This window comes from Coffea arabica, chromosome 9e (assembly GCF_036785885.1).
Source record: "Coffea arabica cultivar ET-39 chromosome 9e, Coffea Arabica ET-39 HiFi, whole genome shotgun sequence".
In the NCBI taxonomy this organism is placed as follows: domain Eukaryota; kingdom Viridiplantae; phylum Streptophyta; class Magnoliopsida; order Gentianales; family Rubiaceae; genus Coffea; species Coffea arabica.
The window spans coordinates 34,204,308-34,210,307 of NC_092327.1; the positions used below are offsets into that span (position 1 = coordinate 34,204,308).

A 6,000-nucleotide genomic window follows, 5' to 3' on the forward strand; every position below is an offset into this window, starting at 1 on the left:
AAAACTCGAGCTCGACTTTGTTTTGCATTATTCGAACTTGAACTCAAACTCGTACTCATCAATCCTAATTGAGTTTAATCAAATTTAAGAAATATAAATTTATATTTTATATAATTTTAAATTAAGGGATAAAATAGACATTTTTTACTAATATAAAAAAAATTAATATGCATGTGTGTGTATGAAATTGGATTGAATTTGATTAAACTCGTCAGGTAGCTCGAACTGTTCAAACTTGAGTTCGAACTCGGTTAATGCAAAGTTTGAGCTTGAACTTTGTAGAGGAAACTCATAAGCTACTTAATTAAGGTGGACACCTGTAGTTTTTACTTAAATTGGGCGTCTATGTTCAATCTGTGTTTGGTTAGATTCTTGAGTTGCATAGGAATTGGGTTCATAGTTAGCATTGCCTTACTGTAACATGTGTTGGTAGCATGAAGTCAAGAAGTCAGATTTGTTTTGGCTTTTTTATAGGCCTTGTGCGAACCAATCATAAAGTTGGTCGTTGCACAAAGTTTAATTTTGCTCCTTCTCTGTTCCAGTAAGTTGTGCCAACTCTGCTTTGGGTAATGTTACTTTTGAACAGACTTGTGGCTCTAATTGAGTACCTCCTTGTTTGTTCGTCAAATTTAAAGTTTTGAGATGTTATATTTAATTCCGTTGCGCACCTATCTTCTTTGCCAACAAGGGAGCCAATTCCCCCCCCCCCTCCCACCTCTCTCTGCAGTCTTCAATATTTCCATGTCAATTCTTCCACAGGTCACAATCGCGATATTTGGACTTTTGTTATTTAGCAAAAAAAAGTTATTGTGAATTTTCTTTTATTTCACAATATAGAATTCACCAAAAGAAATTTCAAGAAAGAAAAGAAAAACCAACATGATTGTGACTTTTGTTTTATTTCACAATAGAAATCACCAAGAGCAATATTGTCTCTTTAAAGTTTCCTTGGGTCAAATATACTCTGTCCCAACTCCCAAGCTCTCACCTAAATTGAGCTAAGTGATCAAAAGGGCATGATACAATTGAGTTTAACCTTTGATTGATACAGTAGGAACATATTTCAATTTTGCCTTAAATCATGCTCGCTAATAGAGATTGACCGGCAAACGTGGTTCTGGGATCATAGCAAGTGGAATCCTTGGATGAGTTGTGAGTCCGTAGTGTTCTTCCATGCAAATTTCCTCTGGTTTCATGCCCTGAGGCAATTTCCAGTTGAATCCATGCAACAAGTTGGCCAACATTGATCGAATAAGTTTGATTCCAAGGTTATAGCCTGGGCACATCCTCCGACCTGAGCCAAAGGGCAGTAGCACAAAGTTTTGTCCCTTCATGTCAATATCCTTCTCCAAAAACCTCTCTGGAATGAATTCTTCTGGAGAATCCCAATACTTTGAGTTCCTCCCTATACTCCATGTGTTTATAAACACCGTTGTTCCTTTAGCAATGTTATAACCAGCTACAGTGCAATCCTCGAGGGCATAACGGGGCGAAAGTAGCGTTGCCAGTGGATGTAACCTGAGAGTTTCCTTTATGATCGCCTCTAGAAAAGGCAGTTTTGAGAAATCAGCCTCTTCCACCCACTTATCTCTCCCTATCACTCTGTCAAGCTCTTCGGTTGCCTTTCGAATGAGACGTGGATGTTTGAGAAGTTCATTCAATGCCCATTCTACTGTAAGGGCTGAGGTATCGGTACCACCAACCAGCAAGTCCTGGCCATGATCAAATAATGGTAAAGTTAGATGTTAGTCCTGCCATGATTAAATATTGGTGAAGTATCAAGCTTTACAACAGATTGGAAGGAAAAAAACTGTTGGATCCTAGATCCAATGCTAGACTTATATATGAATAATTATGTATTGCAAATTGTAAAATCAGATTAAATCCAATTAAGTAATCAATTATAATTTGGATTTTAATGTATTTCATAAGATATTGGCTTTTATACATTATTGACTTTTAATGTATAGAGACTTATGGATAATTTCTATTTTTATGATGGATTAAAATAGAAATACCAAAAGATAATAGAAAAGTTATTTATATTATAGTTATAATCCCCAGATCACATGCATTTTTATGTCGTATACTTTGGTATTGCAAAATAGTTCTTATATCCTAGATACCAGAGAGAAATTGAAGAACTCTCTTTAAGAATAAACGAATAAATGTTGATTTGAAAGGCCAGCCTAAGATTTAAAGGATTCAAATAGCAATGAATCAATATGAATCTAGTTAATGGTTTTTTTTTCAGAGATTAGTTTTATAAATGGTACGCATTTATATCATAGTTGTATTCAAAAATCTCCTATTGGAATCTTGGAAAATTCAACAAAGCCCTCTTAATCAGAAGGATGAAAGAAGACAATTATCTTTTTTTTTTGGAGGGTGAAGACAGTTATCTTTAATAGCGCGTTATGTCTAGGGGTGGCAATGAGGCGAGGTGGGGCGGGGGACACCTCCCCCAACCCCGCCCCATTGCATTTTAATTCCCCCCGCCCCGCCCGCTTCCCCCGCGGGGTTAAAAAAATTTTATTATATAATTTTGTTATAATTAAATTTGAGCAAATAATCAAATACTAAAATATCAACACATCACCAAATTATTATTCATTGTAACTTCACAATTGAAACTCATAAAAATAAATAAACAAAGGTTATTTAAATACAATCTAATATAATAAAACAAATATAACTAAAATAATCAAGTTTTCACTTTTGATACAAATACAATCACTAAATTATTATTGAGTTTTTTTTAGAAAAAAGTGTTATTGTATTAAGTGTAGTTAGGAATTTAATATAAATGTATTAATAAATTTAGTATAAATAATTAATAATTTTTATTAATAGACATGTATAATTAGTAGTATAATTGATAATATCATTATATATATAATTATGTACATTTCAAACGGGTGGCGGAGTGGGAGTGGGGCGAGGGAGTATACCCCCGCCCCGTTTCTAAACGAGGGGAAAAAATCCCCCCGCCCCCGCCCCAATGAACCCTCGCAGGGCGGGTACCCGCCCCGTTGCCATCCCTAGTTATGTCGGCAACACATTGGTAAAGTTAGTCCTGAACATGACATATTGGTAAAGTTAGTGCCTCTATGATCAAATATTGTTGATACTTTACTACAAATTGTAATACTATTAATCTAGAAAGGAAATAAAAAACTCTTAATTAGAAGAAAGGAGACTGTTATCTTTCATGGCACATTATAGTAAGCAAGACTGCTGGCTTTCAGATTCAGTAACTTAAAGAGGTAAAGAGTCAGAGACCTAGGAATTTGATTAAACAATGAGAAGAAATAGCACCTGAATTAGCCCTTTTATCTGATCTCTGGTGAGTTTAACCTGGAGATCTGGATCTTCAGCGTATTGCAATAGAATGTCAACCATGTCCTTAGGGATAAAATCCTTCTCCGTTTTCCTTTTGGCCTGGTGATCATCAAGCACATGGTTATGGAATCTATCAAATTTCTGGTGAAGTTCTTTCATTTGCTTTACATAACCTTGGAGGTCAAATCTGTCTAGCCATCCAATCCCCAATATTGAACACACCACTCAGCAAATACCAAGTATCTATCATCTCTTGGAATTCTTCAAAGGTAGGTAGAGATCCCTCCCCTTCAGATTGCGCAAAGTACTTGTTACTCAAAACCATCTGGCTTGCAGTGGAGAGGGTAAGACGTGTTAGATGATCTCTCATAACTACTGGCTTTCCTGAGAGAGCATACAAGCTAGAAATGAAAGCACGCCTTTCTGCAATGCGTATGCTCTCGAAGGAGTCAAGTCGCTTTGGATTAAATATTTGGGTTAGATAAAGTTTACGAGCTTGTCGCCAGAATGGACCATAAGGTGCCCATGTCAAATCGGAGCAGTTATAGCTAGTGTATTTGCCAGCAGCAGTTGTAGGCCGAGAGGCGAAGATGTTGTCATGTGTTTGCAAGAATTCTTTTGCCATTTCAGGGGATGAAGCTACTACAACAGGGCTGGAACCAAATTTTAGTTGCATGATTTCTCCATATTTCTGGGACAGCAAGTGCAAGGATTGATGTGGGATTGAACCTAGGAGTTTCAAGTTGCCAATAATAGGCCATGGTTTTGGTCCTGGTGGATGATTTAGCTTTAGGCGTTTGTGAGTGGATACTTTTGAGAGAAAAGCCAATGCAACAGCCCATGCCAAGGCTAAGAGTAGCCAAGTCTCCATCAGATCTGAAATAAGTTAGTATGGCAATGAACTCCAGTGGGGGTTTTATGCACATGGTCATGTTTGATAAGGTTAATCTGTGCCACACGCATTAATGGCTTTGAATTGATTCTTCGGATAATTTTGAAAACCTTCCCTAAGGTTCTTGTGAATATCACTTAGAACTTCGAAACTTTCGAAAATCTCATTAACCTCCCCTAAATAAATTATTTTGTAACATGTTCAATGACTAGGATAGGAATGGCAATGAACGGAGTCAAACTCAAATACAGAATGTATTCAAGCTCGAGCTCGATGAGCTTGAAGACATTACTTGAGCTCGAACTCAGGTTTGAGCTCATCAACTTTGAAACTGAAGCTCGGCTCATGTGAAAGATAAAGGTGCTCAAGAAGCAAATTAAGATCAAATTCGAGCTCGAGTGGTAAGACAATTTTTGCTAAAAATATAGGTTTTTAGGTAATTTAACAATTACCTAGATGCTTGAATTCGATTCAATAATTGACTCGAGTATCAATCAAACTCGAGTTCGAGTAGAGCTTTGACTGAATTTCTTGCGAGCAACTCGATTCATGTACTACCCCTAACTAGGAGCAAAGTAAGATTAAATGATTCATTTAAGTAAATTGAGCATATTTTTATTTCAAAATTGCCCTTTCAGTTGTCTTGTTCGTTCATTATGCAAAATCCATATTAGAATTAATAAAAGATTTAAAATTCAAGAAAAATTTGTGTAGTGTTTGTTATTGTAATGCAACTAAATATAACAATAACAACTATTATGCACATTATTGTTGAAATCGGAACGGATACTTATGTTGCTGGAAATGCATATGGAGAGAGTTGAGGTGAAAAGAATTGAAACATTGATGAACAGATTTTAAAATATAAAGTAAAGAAATAGAGAGAACAAGATTGGTCTCTTGAAATTCAAGTGGGAAGTCATCCGATTCACCAAATCTTTCAATATTAGTAAAAAAAAAAAAGTGGTTCTAATTGCAAGGCCACAACCAGAAATTTTTGAGAGCCAAAACTAAGAAAAAAAAATTGAGAGCGGAGGAAAAAAAACCCTAAACAAGCTCAACTTCGCTAGTGAAAATACAAACTCTTCCAATAATATGAAGGCAATGAAATTAATGCGGGGAATGTGGTAGGTAAACTGGCATAAAAGAATTACGCTAAAAAATATAATCTCCTGAATTGGGACTAATATATGCGACATTTTTATTAAAACAGGGCAAAATTCAAAAGAAAAAAAAAGAAAAAGAAGAAAATCATGCCAATTCTTTTGGTTGGAAAGTATTTTTCCAGAATAAACCTATAGTATTGAGGGTAAAAATATCAATTGGTGACTTGTGACGTTCAGTTTGAATGATAAGGGAGGTAAGTGATAATTTTAGAAGTTTAAGGATACTAAATAATTATCAAAAACTCCAAGAGAGGTTCCTAAAAATATCACTCATTGCTGTAGGTCAGAAACCACGAATTGTCTTAATTTGAACTTAATTTCCACGGCAGCCGTGTCCTCTTCAAGTTCAATAGGTCAAGATTATCTCATGGGTATGCCCATCAAATCATTTTTTCCCATTAATACACTTTGCTAAAAGCCTCTAAATATTTTCTAAACATCCCAGCCTTTCAATTTTATTATGGAGCAAATCCCCCAAATAGTCATTCAAAATGTTTACTAATTCATATTTGATCCTTCATCTTAAGAATGGGACATAATGGCCCTCCAATGAAATTTTTTAGGCCGAATTGATCCCTATGTGACAGAACAGGCAAGAAA

At 35.6% G+C, this 6,000-nt stretch overlaps 1 pseudogene; it reads right to left on the minus strand.

Annotated features, from left to right (window-relative positions):
• Positions 1–880: 880 nt before the first annotated feature.
• Positions 881–4,237, minus strand: LOC113710734 (dimethylnonatriene synthase-like; annotated as a pseudogene).
• Between the last annotated feature and the right edge of the window lie 1,763 nt (positions 4,238–6,000).